Genomic DNA, 20,590 nt, shown 5'->3' with positions numbered 1-20,590 from the left:
TAAAAACAACTGCCTTCAACTATACATCAACATCATGCGACATCGGTAAAAATCATGTTGGTTGGCTCGTATGAGTACCGCGAACAACACGTCACACGCCTAAAATCATATTATTGTATTATCTATATTATACGGATTGGTGGCTGTAGCGACGACGTCGCGTTGTCCTCGACCGAGCCGCATAGCGTCGGTGGTGTGAGTGTGTGTGTGAGGCTCACGAGAAACAGTCAGCGGGTGGGTTGATGGGTGGGTGGACTGGCGGTGGCAGTGGTGGACGTTGCGTGCACGCGTTCTTGAGCGCAGGCGGGTGAGGTGGGTCGGCGGTGATCGTACGTAAACCGCCGTAGTAAAGCCCGTCGTAAGGGTCGCCGGCCGCGCCGTCGCTCTAACGACGGTATATTATACGCACGCCGCCGCCGCCGCCGCTGTTTTCATAGTGGAAAGTCCGCGCGCGTGTACAACCCCGCCGTCGTCCGGCCGAACCGCGCGCACCCGTCGCGCGGTCGGCCGGCGTCGCCCAACCGTCGGCCGCCGTCGTGCGGGCAACGAGCGCAGGGTGGCCGGTGGCGGAGAGGAAAGTACGAACGCGACGACGACCGCGCGCGCCGCGTCACGTCCGCCGCCCGTCACGCCAGCAGTCCGTAGTAGTCGTCTGTCCGCTTCCGCGTTGCCCGTTCGTTCAACCGTCCGTCCGTCTGTCCGCGTCTTCGGCGCGATCACCGTACTCGCACGGCTTACTGTCCGATCCCGGGAGACTCGGTCTGATTGTCTCGCACGAACTCGAATCATTTCGATTCGTCTTGTCGATTATTTTCCCTTTCCTTTCGATTTTTAACCCCGCCGAACTCTTTCGCGTCTTTGTGCACCGAGCGTGAAACTTTCGCGTGATCAATTCACGAGCGTCTCCCCACTCTAGCTATCATCGTTGATCTACACGTCCTTCTGCACCCCCTCCCTGAAAAAAAAACCATTACGACCCGGTTGACTGTCGTATGCGACACGACACATCCGATAGTGACGAGTGAAACGATCGTCGTCCGTCTTCGAGCCAGAAGAGTGACCGCTGCGGCAGCCAGCGTCGTCCACGGGTGACTGACCAGCTAGTACTTACGGCCTGTGCAATCGTTTTGTGACACACGTGAGTAACAACCCTCTGGTACAGATGTAATAAATAATAATATTATTGTGTAATATAATACAATTCATGTTATATTTTGTCGATATGATAATATTATATTATACGGCATGACGGGAGCATAATATAATTACATAGGTAGTCCTTTTTAAGATAAAAAATAGAAATTACCGTAAGTAGGTACTGTTAACCAACACCAACGGTTCTGGTTAGGGTTCTGTTAAATGATTATTGCATAATATCGAAGCATTATGAGGTATTCGACGGTTTTTTTTTTAAAACATCGTTTGCTGTAAGGAGCGCCAGAATCCACGACGGTTACCTATGTCATGTGCTCGATTTTCCCCGCCATTATTCAAACAAAGCGTGTCTTAATCGGTCAGTGTCGTTGTGATGCCGTATGTTTACCCATGTCGTGGTATCGTAACTGATCACAACTGGTAGATCACACTACATCATAATGGCAATGGCAACAAATAAAAGGCACTGTTAGCATACTATATAATACTGTTTTCGAACTCTAACTCCCTCCCCCCCTTTTTTCACCATAGAGTTTTTGTGAACTATAAACTCCTGCTGGTTTATGGTTTCTCGGAAACACTTATCGTGGGTCGTTGTGTGCGCATTTCACCGTTACCTACAAACATAGTAATATTATTATAATCCAAAACGTTACTCAGAACCACGACGAAACAGTATTGTTATCTTTAGTAATAATAATAAACTATTAATATAGAAATATAATGCCAACCATTGGATGGAAAATTTCGTTACTTATTGACCAGTGGTTAAGGCATTTTTTTTATTTCAACATAGTTGTGATTTTAATTTGTTCGTTTTTTTATACGTTATGTTTGAATACAAACACAAAGACAACCCTAACCTTTCGATATAATAATTACTGTTATTGGGGTTTTATTTTTTTGACATACCTACTACATAATATCACATATAATATAGGGTACAATAATTGTCTATTATATATTATGCTAGCAATTAGGTTATATTTAGTTTGCTAGCAGTGGGGTATTTATTGCGAGTATTGCGTATTTTAAAATATTGAATAGTTTATTAATTATAAATTACTGTTAATCGTCATTGAGGTTATTAATAAATTATCATATATGATTGAAATATATTGAAATCATAATTATTGTAAAAATATGTGAAATAGTATACTATAATACTTATATGTATACCTACCTAATATTTTTACTACCTCTCGTTTTCTCCATTTTCATTATCAGTATCTATGAAAGTATATAAGACCTATCTAATGTATTTTGAGTACTAAAGGGTCTTTCTGTTTTTACCTTCGCATTCGGTATTTTTATTTTAGTTTTTCATACAAAAATAGATAAAAAATAGGTCTTTAAATAGTTTTACTGGATTTGAATTTCCAACAATGTGAATGTGGGTGAGATTTAATAAATTAACAAGTTTTGTAGTTTTACGGTAATGTACAGTAATGCAGTTTCAAACACGATACTCCGCGAGTACAAATTGTGCACACACAAAGTATAAACAAAATAAAATTTAAAACGAGCAATATAAATTCTTCAATAGTTTTAACACTATCAACTAATGGACGCGTGTAAAACAATATTACCAAGTGAGTAATATCGCTAAAATATACCCAGAAAAGTACGGTAGAAAGTACTAAATAATTTTGCATACGTATGAAAAAGTACGAGTGGTAGAATTCAGCAGAAGAACGTACGTCCTAATATCCTACAGATTAGACCAAACCGTTTAATAAATCATTTTGTCTATCCCAAAAAGTATTTGAAAATGGGTACAGTTAAATCTTGATTATTTGACTCTACATCAAATAAACTTAATATTAAAAACATAGCCTGTCTTTATTATAATTATTATTTATTACTATTATGGTATAAATACGTACATCATTAACTATCTTTTTTTTTTTATTATAATAATTGTTTATAATATAAATAAATTTACAATCTATAATACAATAAAACAATAAGTAAATGTGAGATTTTTTTTACAAGGTTTGGATTCTTGACTGAAGGGTAAGTCCATTGACACTACTTCAAATTTTAAATATCTATGATTTTATTAAAAACATTTTTATATTTTTCTATTCGCGTTTATAATACTAAATTTTGTTTTTTTGCCCTACCAATTCTATAAAAATAATAATTCGCTTTGATTACTATTTACGGCGTATAAAGTCTATCACATTATTATGTACGATATGCATAATCTACAGTTCGGTAGACAGTATACATGTTGACTACAACAAAAGTTTGCCTAATACAATAAATAAGTGTCCTCTAGTTGGAAACAGTTGAATTGAAAAATCAAAATATGTCTGTACAATAATTATGAGGTCGGAAAATTATATTTTACATAATTGTTAATTCCTAATATTAAACAACATATTTTGTTACTTATTCATTAATCTTATTTTTTTCTCCGATAATCCTATTGTTATAAAATAATATCACCACCAGTATTTATGTGCAGTAAAACATCGAATTATTAGAATTAATATATTATTTAAAAAAACATACGCAATGAGCATATATCTCGATCGAAAACACCCTTTCAAATTATATTATATTGAAGTGAATGAGTGGTATACATGTACCGTTATCTAAAAATAAGATTAAATTCTGGGCTCTTTTGTCGCTCGACCCACCAAATTCGTATTTTCCCAAATAAACTGTTGTCGGCCATAGTAATCAAATAACAATGCACACCTAATATACCTACGTGATCGATGCGTAGAATATTCGTATGGGTATCAAAAACTCTGTATACTTTGAAAAATACGATCTTTAACTATCTACTACTTTTTTTCCATTCATATTTATAATAAGTTGCATTATTATATTGAGAATTATCTTTAACAAAACTTTCTTCCCCATGCCTAAACTGCACACACACACACACACGCACACATCATATCATGCAAATGGAAATAAATTAGAACGAAGATATATTATATAACGTACTTATATTATATAGCCATTAAATTGAATCTAAGTATTTTGAAATTGTCATTGTGTATTTAGTTGATAATAATAATAATAGGTCGTAGTGAATATAATATTTTTTTTCGAATTACAGCAAAATAACGAAAGTCGTTATTTTTTATATAAACATTCAATTTCGTGGTCCAATTTTAACTTAATACATCGATAAGAAAAATGGCGCATGCATTGTATTGTATTTGTGTTATTTAAGTGTATTATATCGCTATAATATACGCTTACGAGAAACCTTGTACTACATTTTAAAGCCTATGTTATTAAAATTTAAAATTGTATATACTTTTATAAGGTCTTAATAATTTTCAACAACATTGCATAACTTTAAATACTCATAAAGAAGTCATGCCCGTGTATTCTAATTGTTTTAAAATTACTGTAAGAATTACTTATATAGGATATCGTCATATTTTCAAGCCGGAAAATGTGAATTAACACTAAAAAAAAACCCAATCAATTCAAAATATTTAAATTCCTATAAATAGCACAAGAGATTATATTTTGACTTTTATATTATAATGTATAGAAAATGTAAATAAACATTTTTTGAAAAATTCAGGTTTCGATGTGATTCATTTTAAATAACAACGAAAAATGAATATCAATTTTATTAAAAACTTCATGCGAGATTAAATAAACGTCTTTTCCGAATATTTCGGAAACTACGTAGAAGTACCAATTAGATATATGTTTACTTTTAAAGTTATAAGTATTTTCGGATAATCTTCACAAATTAATATTATATGCTATTAATATGAATTCTACCATTACGAGCTGCATGTATAATAAATAATAATCGTAATATTCTGAAAATGTGGTATAAAATAACTTTACAAATACCCAAAACCTTTATTGGTGAAATACCGAAATCTGATGAGGTTCTAATCCCACGTGGTCTGACTGTGGTAAGCGTTGTCAACGGTAGGTACTCACAAGTCACAATGACTGAGTAGCCGAGATTATTCCGTCGGTAGTCCCATATAATGTTCTTAAAGGCTGTTTTCTCCGTGTCGGTATCCACCATTTGACTCAGTCAGACCGTTTTCGATTTTTCTTTTTCATTTTATAGTATTTACAAGTGTACATGTATTTATATTTTACAGTGCAATGTGCAATAAGATTAGGGACACGAACCTCAATCTATAACCAATCATTTCTCGTTGCGTATAAAGTTATGTAAAATGTTGTATGGGGAGAAACAAGTTTGATCATTTCAAGACCGACGATAATATGCTTGCCTATTTCCCTAGAGTTATGTCAAGAAAGAACGCACAAAGTTGACTATATTATCCACATTTTTCTTGTATAAAAATATAGTATATTTATTATTAATCTAAAATTATAGAATTTAGAACTTGATGAGTTTGCATTGTATAGGTACTATGGGTAGGATTAAGGAAACCCTGGTATAATCGTTTAACATGATTTATGACGATTTTTAGCAGAACACTGGCACAATGGCATTATGGTTGGTTCGTTTATAAGTTGATACATTGATGACACATTATATGTAATATAATATATATAGATAATCTAAATAAGAGTTTCTTATTTTACACAAGCTGTATCATTTTTCCCACGGACTAGCAGTCAATTCTTATGGTGTCGGTATTCTGACGATTATAATTAATATGTCTAATACCTATAACATGTTTATTACTCATTTGTGCCAGTAAATAGGATGCCAGCCTCTGATCGCCTTTGATGGACCAAAATAAATTGTTTTTTAATATTTTCGCAAGTAGCCTGTTAAATTTAAGAACATTATCAAAAAAACCTCCTTAACTATTTTATTTGATGTGGAACGTTTCTATGATACTAACCCTGATAACTGAACTATTTATATAATATATTATACCATCTATATTTATATACAATATTTAATACACGTCCTAGAGTTATTATCTATCATTATATTTTACTTGGGTACATTTATAAAAAATAGAACCTAGTTAGGTATAATGGTATACCCAAAAACTGGATGTTATTCACGTCTTCTTGTGAATTTTAATTTATTAATTATTAAATTTGATGTAGGCACATACTCGTGTTATTACTGTATAGTGTATACCACTTTAAATTATCAAACATCTTAGAAACAGTAATGTATGCACTATAATATTATCTTATTGTGCATTAAAGTATACATCTTTGTCATACCTAGTGGTAATAAATTCAGTATATTTAATCATTTTGCTGAGAATAAATTTCTGACATCTTGTATCGGTCATATATTATACATAATTAAATACAAGTTAAAAATTAATTTAATTTACTTTTAAGTAGAAAAGATAATGATAGACTCTTATCTATAGATATTATATTTATTAGTGATTTAATAAAATACAAACAATTTGGACAAAATATAAGTTGGCCATATTGATTTTTTGTAATAATATTTTTTTTAAGATTATTAGATTATTGGAATAATTATGGTTAAATTTACATACTCTTTAACTTTATATTAAATATAAAATACAAAATGATTTATTTTAAACCTTACAAGCCTCAAACTCTAATATTTATATACTTCACCCGAAACTGCAAAAAAAATTTTCACCGTTTATTCAATGATGGTAATTAAAGTATATGGATTAAATTTCAAGATTTTTAATAATTATTAATTTTATGAGAATAACTAAATTCAAATAATTTGGCAAGATCTCGTGATTTACAAATCATTTTCGTCACGTATTTTACAGAATAGTTCAAAGTTGGTATAATTATGCCTCAAAAGTACAAAAGATATTATTATATAAGTGCAATTATGTTCATGAAAATATGTATAGATAATATTATGTATATTGTATATGTCTCGTATAGAAACATTTTAATAAAAAAAAACTTTTGTTATTCATGTGAAGTGATTATCTTACTGAGGCTGATTTAAATTGAATTTATCTAGATGAGGAAGTTTCTAAATTGTTCAACTATGATTGTGTGTATTTATAATATAATAAAATAAAATAAGTTATTTTTTTTTTTTAATGATTACGTAGTAAATAAGTGAAATTCCCAATTATTTTTTAAAAATATTTAATACTCTACTGTAGACTACAGTCTGTAGTATGTTTATTTTCTATTTCGTACAAAAGTATCTAGTTTGAATATTGCTCTTATTCAGCCAACAAACTTGATTAATGTGATGTCACAATATTTGTTATATATTCATATCCCATGTGCATGCACCAAATCATCATTAATAATGAGTTTTAAAAAAAATATAAACAAATATATTAATGTATATATATATATAAATATATTATATCAAACATTTATTTAAATTATTGATATCATCATTATTTAAAATTCAAATGATGTATTGAGGTTGGAAATGACAGAATGATAAATTTATCTTTTTAAACTTATATGGGTAATAATTAAAATATGTTTTTTTTTATTCAAACGTTATTTTTAGGCTTTTGACGGTAATTGATTAGAAACTTAACTTTGAAAGGATTCTTACTCAGCTCTATATTCTGGAAGTTTAGAATTATGCATTCATTTTTCTCTAAAATTTTGTTTGTTACCATTATTAATATTAGTTCCCGTTTTTGATTTTAAAATATCTGATAGAAACGTAGTTAGTTAGCAAAAACAAAAAAAACTGTAAAACAATAAAAATATATCCATATCCAGATACATTAGATACTATTAACAATATCATCATAATATTTCATTACTTTAGTGACTAATGACTAAATTGATTATTGAACCATTTGTATAAATCGTTACCACCTAAACTGTATACCTAATTAATATTTCTAGAAATATTTACGGTGGAAGATCGTTGAAAATAAATTACTTATTTTCATGTATAAAAATATGTAAAATGTTTAAAAGATATATATTTATTATTAACCCAAGTATTAAAGCTCAATAATATAATGAGTACAATACATCATATTTTAGCTTATTGTAAATAAAGATATCAGTATTTTATATTGATGTTATGTTTTATCATAAACATTCAATTTATTATATCACTTAGGTAAATAATAGCATATTTAGGAATAGGCAAATAAACATTTTTTTGTTTTAGTTTTTTTTAATAATTAATTTTATCGCTTGATTCTGGTTAATTATAGAAACAATTAACGCTAAAATTGTTTAAATATAGTTTTGGTTTTATTATTCTTTTTAAAGTAAAATTATTCTGGAGATATGAACTTCTAGGTCTTAAAAAACATTTACAATTCATACATTATTATTTCATTACACAAAAATATAAATAATATTTCGTATTTGATTTAAATACCAACATAAAGTTTTTACGTAATGATGTCATTTTAATTCTTAGTTATAATCACCAAATGAGAACCATATCTTGGGAAATACTATCAATGACACTTCTTTGATATATTCTTTATTTATGCCCCCAGTGATTATTGCATTTGAACAACGTAAATAAAAAAGACATACATGACTCGTGAACTGAGTTTTAAATAATTTCGTAAAAATAAGAATTTTTTTTATAAATTTAACATTAAAAATCTAATTTAAATTTAAATAACATATGTTTATTTTTACAAAATATCTAAAAAAAGCTGTATGTATTCATTTGTGAAACAAATAAATCTTCATCTTAAATTTATTTAAACACTGTCTCTAATTTGCAATACAATTTTGTAAATATCGATAATTCATAGGATAATTCTATAGGTACATATTTTTAGTTCTAAACCATTGGCATTGTTCGTATTGAGAATATTACAATTTATTAATTTCTTCACCACTGTTTCCAAAACTGGGTTCGTTTCTAAGATTTTATATCTGTTATAAAATACTATGTTGAACGTGATTTTACACTATACATATTAACTCGATTAATTTATTGTTATCATACTATTAATTGTAATTTATAACCATTATGATACCAGCTGTGCCCCAGTCTTGCTCTCGAAACAATAATTTCCGCTTCGCATAGCTAGTCCATTTTCACAATCTATACACTTTGTGAAATTACATCATGACTATATCAGTGGTAAATGTGAAATTAATTCTACATGAATCTTCATGTTTTGAACCCATCAGAAAGGTCAGTGTTGTAAACATAGTACAGGAACATGAATGATTCTAAATACCTAACAAAGACAAAACTAGTGTTAATCATTATGATGTATAAGTTATATGTTCTATAAATCTACGTTCTACATAATATAGGTATATTATGTTTTACATCGCATGGGAGATTTCAAATTTCTTCGAATCATAACAAGTAAAAACGAGAACTTAAGGTCAAACCTAGACTAGGACTTTACTTTTTAAGTATATTTTTCTACCTTCTTATAATTATTTAGTTTAACATAAGTAATTTCACTCGAATTCTTTACTTCGTTACTTTAAACATAATTATTTACTTATAAAAGATAGAATAACTTATCTAAACCTAATGTTTATTTAAATGTTACTTTGTAACTTTTGTATACTATTAATACATATTTTATGGTTTTGTTTTCAATAAATTGAAAATATATGTATACATTTTATAACTACGTAATCTGTTATAAAATAATAAAATATAGTTTTTACAAATTAAATTAAAGTCAACACTTAAATATAAAAATAAAGTCTGGTACTAGTTATAAAATTGCATTTGTATTAAAAGTAAGACATTTTTTGTTTGCAAAAATTGTTTGCCTAGATTCGTCTAATCTCAGTAATATTGTTCATAACAATTTAACAATGAAGAAATAATCAAGATAATATTATAATGATATTATTGATCTTGAGTTAATACAGTTTATTTGCTTCTTATTGTTCAGGTAATGTTACTAAGTAATGTGTTAGTCATAAAAAACCTTTTCAGAATTCGAAGTAATTTATTTAAAATTAAGATAAGAATAATTATTTCCTTTTAAATTGTTGTACAATGGGGCAATGGGGAAATTTAAAAAAAAATTGTTTATAGTAAAATTAATTAGATCAAATCAAATTTAAAAAATGCAAATGATTATTTTAGATAAAAATACAATCACACAGAAAGATTCTACCTATTTTTGGTTTTTACATTATATTTCAATTATAATGAAAATTATAATGAATATTCAACAAATAAAATAATATTTAACCTTTTTATTGAGATTTAAATTTATTTTTCAAGTTGTATGCTTAATACAATATTTACTGTCATTGTTTCTGGCGTAGTATATTCTGTCCTTTTAGTCCGTAACTCTTTAATCTTTTACTTATTGTATCATAGTAACACTACTTTTATTTTTTACCTTAATCATGTTTTCATCTAGTAACTTTCTGTTTTTTTTTTTTTTTTGTCAGTTTTTAACGATTTCGTGTGAATGTACTTGATAGATGATATAATTTTATTTGTATGGATTTACAAATTAAATTGTTATAGTTACGTAAGTATATAGTAACAAACAAAACAAATATTGATAATATGAAAAATCCTAACTGAACACATATTTTTATACTATACATAAATAAAACAGTTTACCGAAGAAAAGTATAATTAGCTGTATATTTTATATTTGCAAAATGCCATCAAAATATTGATATTTTGTTCTTAAGAAAGTTTCAGCTAATCAGAAAAATGAATTTTTTAAAAGTTAAAACAATTATTCAATGAAACATTTTCATAAATAAAAATGATTCGTAGTATAAAACTATAAACCAAGTTTTTAAAACTGGTGATCGTCCTTCTGGTGTATGTAGATTTCAATGTTTCATTTAAAAAACAATCGTACATTGTCTCTATATCATAAAAACTATGATAAACTAATACAACTCCGATTTTGTTTGAAAAAATAAACTTGTTTCAGTCGATATAAGAAACAATTGGATCTCGATTGACTCAATCAGTCAAATACATTTTTATTAATTATTGCAATAACACTTAAATTTAAAATATTCATGTTACTCTAAAATGAATTTATAGAAATGTTTTCGATATCTTGCATTTTACAATCCAAATTTAATTTAATTAAATTACAGTTGAAAATAAATTCAAACTAGGTGAATAAACATGTTTAGAATTCAGTTTATCAAAATGGTTTCAGAGATGTCTTGACAAAAAAATTCCAATTTATGGAACCATTCTACGGGAAAAATTTCTACGATAAACGGCTAAAGAGTTTGAAATGAAATTGGGACATGGACATTTTAAAGACACAGCAGTTGTAGATGGCTAATTAATTGGAAAACCTAGGAATAATGTAGTTTTTAAACAAATTCTTGTTTAATGAAGCTGTACATAATAAAAAAAAATGTATTGTATGAATAATTTATTAAAGATCATTGAAATTATGCATTATATGATTTTTTACTAACACGAAGAGGCATATTTTTTAAACATTTACCAATCACACACTTATTTTTAAAGAAAAACTAATTTAGATGACAATGGATGATTATACAGTGTTTCAATTATTTTTTTTCTCAGAATTTTTAATATTGAAAATTTTTGTAACTAAAATTTGTTATTTTAAATTGAATTTCGTAGGTTTGCACGTAACGTATCAAGAATGTATCATTTTTAACGTAAAATATTATTTAATGTTTACAACTATTATTTTGTTCAACACCTTTATTAGTTAACAACCTTAACCCTTAATTAACTAACAACCGTAGGTACCTCTACAATATGCTAATCTCAATGACGTGTATTTTTCATATTACCCACAAGCCTAACGATTCAATTATTTATTTATTTTTAAGTACAAAATTATAATTCATCATGTCTTAAAGATGGGTCATTTCCGGGAACCTAATTTGACGGGGATTCTCAGGAAGGAATTCCTGGAAATACCTGGAAATCATAAATAAATCGCGGCAGTGAACTATTGTTTGCGCTTCACAAGTGTATATACCCTATATATACTATATTTAATTTCAATATTCAAGTTTTTTGGTACATTTTAACCAAAAAAGCATTTACACCGCTTTAAAATATAATAACAAAAAATTCGGTTTCAATATTGGAATATACAATTGTATATACTGTTCTGGTAAAATCGTCAAACGATGTGTCTCTAACAAATATTAACAAATTACCCAATGAGGATTTTATACTATAGAGAATGGTATTCCTGAATTGAAATAATTGCTCTATTGAACAGCCTATCTAAATATTTTTATAAAAACGTAAACTAATTTGTTTTACTAAAAATGCATTAAAAATTCTTATGTTCAATATTAAATAATAATATTTTTAAATATTCAGTTCTACTTATTAATGAAAGTGTTGATAATTTTGAAGCTGCTGGTCTTGTAGTTTAATTATATACTATCATAATTCACAACAACATTTGTTTGTATGATTAAAATTTAAAATTACAATTTATAAAAAACTTTAAATATAAAATAGTATATATATTTTACACTCCAGAAAAATATAAATCAATGAATAAATACCTAGTTAAAATATTGTATAAAATTAAATTATTAAAGAAAAAATGCATTCATTATAATTTTGTATGGACTCATCATCTTTTTCCTACTGTAAATTTTTGGTCAAGGATTTTTTTTAATAATTTCATCTAGAAATAAAATAATGAATATTATATATATTGTATATTTCATTATTATTATTATTATTATATTTATATTATATTAATTATTATATTATATATTAATCTACAGTTAATATTGTTGAAGTAATCAAATATTTAATTTAATAATTCTTTAGATGCATCATTATAAACTTTGTGAGAGTACTCAAGAGCGACACTAATAAATCTGCTTCCGGTCGGGAAATTGGCACTTTCGAATGAGGCAATAAGAATTTATAAAATAGATATTTTTGTGTTATATTTAATTATTTTATAACTTATTATGACTGCAGAATCAATGGATGAATCGATACATAAATCAAAATGTGTGTCTGACTACTATAACAAAGAATTATAGTTTGTAAAAATTTTAATTTTTGACAGTTTTCCGAGTTCCTGGAAATTCCCGTTTCGGATATTTTTAGAGATTCCCGGGATTTCTGGGATTCTTTCCCTATCCAGTGAATTTTCAGAAGGTCCAACCCAAAATTTGCGTAGACACAAGAGTAGCAATTTTGATGAGAGAAATATGGTATAAATTAAAAATATTAAACACAACTTACTAAGGTATTAACGATTAATACGACGATGATGTTCGTTTGTAAGTAGCGAAATTGCCTATGCGAACCGCCGTGTTACAATATTGCTAGATACAATGAATTAATTAAATGCCGAGACATTAGTTTCTACCAGGGGAGGGGTTGGTGTGGTAGTTGTGTATACATTTTATTTTTTCCAGTTACTTAATAAATGCATTTTAAACCTAACCAAACCTAATTTTATTGTTTGTCTGTATCTATTTAGACAAATTTAAATTTATTAATTTACAAGGATTTTCTTCTATCAGTGACTGAGTTATAAAGTTATGTTAATTTAATATAAATATAGCTATATGTTTAAAGTAATTTCTTGGGAATATATTTAAAGGGTACACATTTTTTTGTCTTACTAAAGAGTGGTTTAATCAAAAATGAAACTTATTTAATTGAGTATTTCGAAGAAAAATGTACCGTAGTCTGTAACAATGGTATACATTATACATAACAATGTTTATAACCAGCAATTGAATCTTATTTATATTGTTCCAGACTGTTTATTCCTTTGACAAGCAATACGAAGTATATGTTTTTAAAAGTCTTGCTATGGGAGCATTAACGTATACATATGTTTTTACCACCAATGCTTTTTCTTTATTTTATATGGTTTTATTTAATAAACAGATGTACTCATAATATAGTTATTTACTAAGAATTCAAACATAAATATTTTGGTAAAAAAAACAAATACGTACGTCATTTTTCTGAAATTTACATTTATATTTTCGATATACCATTTATAATCCGCTGTACGAGAATTTGTAATTACTGCTCGAATTGTTTCTTTTTCTTTATAAAATTATATTCCTATTTATACTCAAACTTTATTTAATTTTGTAATTGTTAGAATGAATACAATACATTTATACGAATTGAACATTTATATTTAAGTATTATGCAATATTTAAAAAGTTTCATATTTATATATTTTAATGTTGTGATCTAGAAACATTTAAAGTAAATACACTTCGGTCTATTTATATTTATTTATGTAAATAATTAATTAATGTATAAAATATATTTCCATGTTTAAAGTGAATCATCGATGAATTATTTTAACACTTAATATTTAGCACTTGTAACTTATTGTTTTTCAGATATATATTAATATGAGGTATTTAGCATACAAATAAATTCGAAACTTATTTATTCAAGTAATTTTTTAATATATGTAATCATTAAATATTGTTATAAATGTATTGATTTAACAATAACGGTTAGAAACCAACATTAAAAAGAAGCAATCAAAGATGAAATATTTTTAATACATTCAAAAAAAGGAAAGAAAAGAATGGTGTTTTAAATTAGAATAAAAGTTACTTTGTGTACAGTAATATTCATATTGTGAGAAATACTAAGTACTTATGAACGAAGAAAGTTTCACTAAATTTCTAACTAAAAAATAAACTATTATAAATTTACATTCAAATCAAGTTTAAAAGAGGAGTTTATTTCAAACCCCTAATATTTATAACAAAATATTCAAGTACTTTAAGATAAGCCTTCAATAAGTGAAAACTCAGAAATATGCTAAAATATGTAAAATAACATTTATATACTTTTAGTTATTTTATAATAAACAAAAATCCATTTGAATTCAATATAATATTGAGATTACAATAAAAAAAAAATATGCAGAATATTTAAATTCTATATCTTAACTTTTAAATAATTTAAAATTTATTATTAGATATTTTATGAAGGTATTTAAAAAGTTCAATAAAAGTTTTTTTATTTTAATGACATAACTAAACATTTTATTGGCATAGGTGTTTTTATAAAATACTATTGGTAAAATATTATGTATTATATTGGGATAAACAAATGAGAATGTTTTACAACACTATAGATCACTATTAGTTTATGCTTTGTTTTGAATTTAATAGCTATAAATTTAAATAAAAAAAATTACATGTGCATAATTTTTGTAATAACCAATATATATCATAAATTATGTGCATACATGTTTTCAGTTTACTGATAGTAGTGAGATATATTATTTAGCTCCGTTCAATCGCTATACATATATTTTAATGGACTGACACATAAACCATTTAAAATATAGATATATTAACATGTGGTAGGGTGTCATAGTTGGTATCGTGGGTATGAACTCGATACCGGGTGCGACGTCTATCTGGTCGCCCATACTATTCGCTTCGATGGATTGGTTAAAGCTACGGTTCTGGATGTTATAATCAAATACATCGCTCACCAATCGGTATGTTCTTCGCACGAAACCGTCAGGTCAAATCCGTTAAAACTGATAGAGTCCAACACTTTTGGTTGTATTTTTAAAGTGGGTCCTCCCTTAGAGTGAGTCCTCCTCGAGTACACGGACGCTCGTTGCATTCGACAAATAATATTTAACAGTAATAAACTGCATTTCGCATTTCGAAGAATTTAGTTTTTATTTATAGAACATTTGTTGTATGGTTTACGGTGTTACAATATTACTATATCTACTGACCATGTAATTGATAAGCTAGAGTACGTATCCCATTAAAGCATTAAACTATTAAAATTAATAAGTAATACTATTTACTTAACTATAATTATTCTTAATAAAGGTCCGAATAAAATTTAATCATGATTATTTTTTAAGTATACTATAATATTATGTTTGCTAAGATTTGTTTTTAACAAATGAAATAATATTTTATATTGCATTTTTATCATATTTTATATTTTCTTTATTATGTTTTTTAGTATTAATGTTCCAAACAGTTAACATCGAAATAAATCAAATATATTAATCATCGTTACATTTGCTACATTCCCACTAATGAGTTATTAATTTTCATCAGCTGTTTAACCTTTTTAGGTCATTTAAAATTTAACTTTATCGTACTCATTCACAGAATAATTAAATATTATATATTATCAAAAAAAGTAACCTAATTAACATTATTACATCCTTTATTTACATAAAAAACCATTTTTTTTTTATCATAAAATCATTATGCGTTTATTTTATTATACTAGTATGTTATCTAGTATCCTATCATTACACGACAAACATTAATTGAGGTTTAAAGTAGTAAATTAATAAAATATAATCACAAACAAACAATGCGTTTTGGTTTTTTATAGACGTGACTTTTTAAAATCTGTATACGTCCCTCTCTGAACCACATCGTTCTTTGGACATTACTTCCGAAAGAGTGCCAGATAAATGACGTTCCCGACTTCCATTGCTACTAGGAAACCATACCTCCAGCAACCCTTACATGTTAGTGCTCTTGAAGTTACTATATAGTAAGTTTTAGTGTTGTACTTATATAACAATTACAATATAATTGGTATAATTAACCTTTACACATTATTTTATATTTGACATTAGTACATTACCGTACATTACATACCTAATAGAAATAATATAATTAGTAACTCAACTCACATGATTCATAAAACTATAAACTTAATTTATGTGTATGACATGAAAGTGTCTTATTTTAACGCAATATTTCTTTACGATTTTTAAGAAAGTGAAATAACTTTGTTTTAAAACTATTGTTACACACACATACATAAACATAAAATAATAAGTAAACAGTAACTTTTGTGTTACGGAGATGGATGACATTTCACGTATATCTAATTTGGTTGATCGATATATTATAAGATCTTAACTAGGTTGTAACAGGGTTTTATTATTTTATAGAATAATAAATATAATTTGGGTATGTTTCTAAAGATATGTTAGTGAATACTGTATGATGGTCGTTAATAATACTATTATGAAATATTAAAATCACACCGAATAAAGGTGAACAAAGAAAACGTCATTTTCAGAGTAAAATTAATCATTAATGAATAAATAAATACTACTATAAAATTAATATATAATAGTCGATTTCATATTTATGTGCCCTTCGTGTAGAACTCGATATTCGAGAGTTTTAAGTGTTATTGTGGTGATATAATCTTATAAATACTTCGAAACAATTATCTACACACTATATTTGTAATTTAATGGAACTAGCTGACAGTCATTTTTATATGTACATAATATACATATATTGTTTACACATTATATCATATTATATTATTACATTACGTCATATACCTATATTCTCTCTAGTTGAATTATTTTTAATGTTGACAAACCTACCATATGTTATTACTATTATTCCTATAATCCAAGGGATAAAATAATATTTTCACGTGGATTACACACACGATATAGAGTAAAATGGGTATTTGGACGAAAATGAAAATGAAAAAGACAAAAAAAAACTAACTGTTTATTTGGTTAGATGCGTGCTTGCAATACGGACACATCACACATAACACCCTTTCTCTCTCTCTCACACACACACACACACACACACACACACACACACACACATACACACCACTGAAATCAAGTGTAATTTCACCTAGTTTTTCTTTACACATTTCTTCCGTTGTTAAAAGCTTTTTACTGTCGCGGAAACAGTTTTTTCGTCGCCTCATGCGCATGATGTACACACATATATAGCTGTTTCTTTTCCTACTCTAATCGTTTATATAATATGACGTGAAAGCTATTTGCGACACATTTCATGTGTGTTCTATGTATGATCCCTGTTGTATTGTATATAAGGACTTATTTGGAAAAGAGAACCGTTTGTATTAATAAGAGGACTTTAAGCCCTCGAGTTTTTAATAAAAACTACCCATAAGGATAACACTGTTTACTCGGTCCATACATATTAGTTTTCCAGGAAAACAGAAATTATACAGCTCATAAAATATTATTTTGGAGATAATGTTGTTCAAGATAATAACCTACATAAAAACTAGTTTTTTAAGTCGTAATTTGTAAAATAAATACTCACCAAATATATTAGTGATATACCATTTCCTCCAAAATATCTAGCTAGTTCGATTGTATTAATATAATGATTAATGAGTGTTTCAATTAGTAGTGTATTTGTATTTTAAGAAATTTTCTAAAATAACTTTTTATACAATTTATTATTTGCCTACTCAATAATGGTAAAACTCATACTATGTAAAATACTTTTAAATTTGTACTCATATATATTTCAATTCTTCAAAGGTATGTTAAACAACACAGAAAGCAAGGTACGATGAAAAGACCCTTTTTAAACTGTAAAATCTGAAGAATATTATTCAGCAACATGAGGTCAGTTGTTACTTCTGTACAATAAAAATAGTTTAGTTCTAGCTGATCCCGTGCACTTTGTTGCCCGTTAAAAATGCCAACTCTATAAGAGACTCGATGGTAATAATGCACCTGATTATGCCTACCTGCAGTTGAAATAATATTGAAATAATTTGTTTTATATTTATTTTGATTGCGGACACGCCGATGAGCGGCTATAAGTGCAACTCAGCCACCTTGGTAGGCAATGTGCGAAATTTCAATTGTATGCATGCTTGTACCTGATTTGCCCGATGTACCACTGCAGACAATCAATAAACAAAAAAACAAAATAAACATTTTTACTAAATATATTTATATTTCTCCTATAATCAATAGCAACCGTATATAAACAAATATTTTCTTCGTAAATCTTAAAATCTCTGTTTGAGCAACTCCCCGGGTCGGAAATATCGGGTCCAATTGTGAATCTAAACCATCCAGGATTGTGTCTTGTTATATTAGTAAAATAAAATAAAATAAACTAAAATTGTACTCACGCAGTTCTTCTGGTAACCCCAACAACGGAAAATGGATAATTAAGTCGTAATAATCGAATAATCATATTTCATATAGATATTGCCTAAATCTGTACTATCGACTATTGCGTTCTATGTAAAGAGAATATTACGGCTATAAATGAAATCGAACGGAATAAAAACGATATGAAAATTATTACTCACTCCACAAAATTTAAACTTTACTTTATATAGTGAAACATAATATTTATACTTAATATTCAATATATGACATAATTCTCCACGTTGATCCATTTTTTTGGTGTTGGCTGTTGTCCCCATTTTAAAGATTAATTATGAAATATGGACAATTTTATAAGCTAAAGCTTGCTGCAGCTTTTTCATTTCGAAAAAAACATTCCGGAACTCAAAAAATAAATCATCAAAAAAATTTAAAAAAAAAAAATTTAAAAAAAGGGTTTTTCCAAAATGTTTTTTCGTATAAACTTTCTCCTGGAAATTACGAACAATTAAAAAAAATTGAGCCAAATCGGCCCAGCTGTTCTCAATTGATGAATTGTTATACATTTTTGGCTAAATTTATATATATATATATTTATCTATATCTACTTATACAGCGTGATCTTAGAACTCGAGGCGATTTACAAGCACTCGATGACCTTAATAGCAGGTAGTAACTTTCTTATATCAAAAAATGACACAGATTTTCAATCATCTCCTTGTCTCATCTCACCTCAAAACTGATGTCGCCTTGTGTTTCGCTCAACTGCAGACTAGATGCCATCGATTGTTTAGAGTAAAACGGTTCTTTGCCGGTGGCCGTATAATCCAATGAAGATGATAATTCGTTGTCCCCATCATCGTCGAGGTATACTGACGCATCCTGAACATGACATCCATTATAAAATATACATATATGAATGCAGTGGGTTTATAAATATATGTATAATACATGCCAGTGTCTGTGTCTACATGTACATCAGTATGCACCATAAACGTCATGACAAATAATCGTTTAAACCATTTTAATGTTGATCTTAAAACTATATTCCTTAATATTATGATGTATGTCAAATTAATCGCCAAATTCAATTATCTGGGAGCAGTGAATTCTATACATGAGCATAACAACAATGCTAATAATAAACTTAACGAGATTTTGGTACGTAACGGATTAAACCTCCTATTATTTAGCAGTTTATAAACTGCTTAAAAAGTGGCTTTTAAGTATTTGTTATCGATTTTCAGTTCTATGATTGTCTTTTTTTTTAACTAAAAAGCAACTAATAAAAAAAAAACTTAAAACATTTTAGAATAATGCAGTTATCTAAATAAAATAATGATGTAACAAATATTTAGAGCTCACTCGTTATGCTCGTTAAAAGTTAATAGTGAAACCACAGTTTAGGTACATTTTAGCCCCAATCATTTTATATAATTTTGTTACTAATAATGGGTGAGGGATAATAAAGCTGAATAGGTTATTCGGAAGATTAGTTATTTACTATTTTTAAGGAAGCTAAGCGTAGTCAAATTTCACTAAAAAAATGGCCTGAGTATAATACACTTTTATTGTACATTTCGACGAATTATTTTGGTTTTCCATTAAATCTTTAAGCGTTTATAATAATACAATTTAATATTTATGACCAACAGACACGAAATAAAATGTTAATTCTAAATAAGAAAATATAGGTATAT

The 20,590-nt window shown here is 27.8% G+C and overlaps 1 protein-coding gene across 1 annotated transcript in view; it reads left to right on the top strand.

The window, feature by feature from the left end:
* The first annotated feature begins 629 nt into the window (after nt 1-629).
* The window catches only part of LOC111026782 (neurexin-1-like), a 235,915-nt gene continuing 215,954 nt past the window's right edge, over nt 630-20,590 (top strand). The window contains exon 1 of the mRNA XM_022304917.1: nt 630-1,138. The gene's annotated coding sequence lies outside the window, so the exon portion shown is untranslated. The remainder of the gene's footprint in view (nt 1,139-20,590) is intronic.

The sequence above is a fragment of the Myzus persicae genome, unplaced genomic scaffold (genome assembly GCF_001856785.1).
Source record: "Myzus persicae strain clone G006 unplaced genomic scaffold, MPER_G0061.0, whole genome shotgun sequence".
Lineage (NCBI taxonomy): Eukaryota > Metazoa > Arthropoda > Insecta > Hemiptera > Aphididae > Myzus > Myzus persicae.
Note: the sequence above shows the minus strand (reverse complement) of the source record. Positions and strands in the feature narration are given on the sequence as shown.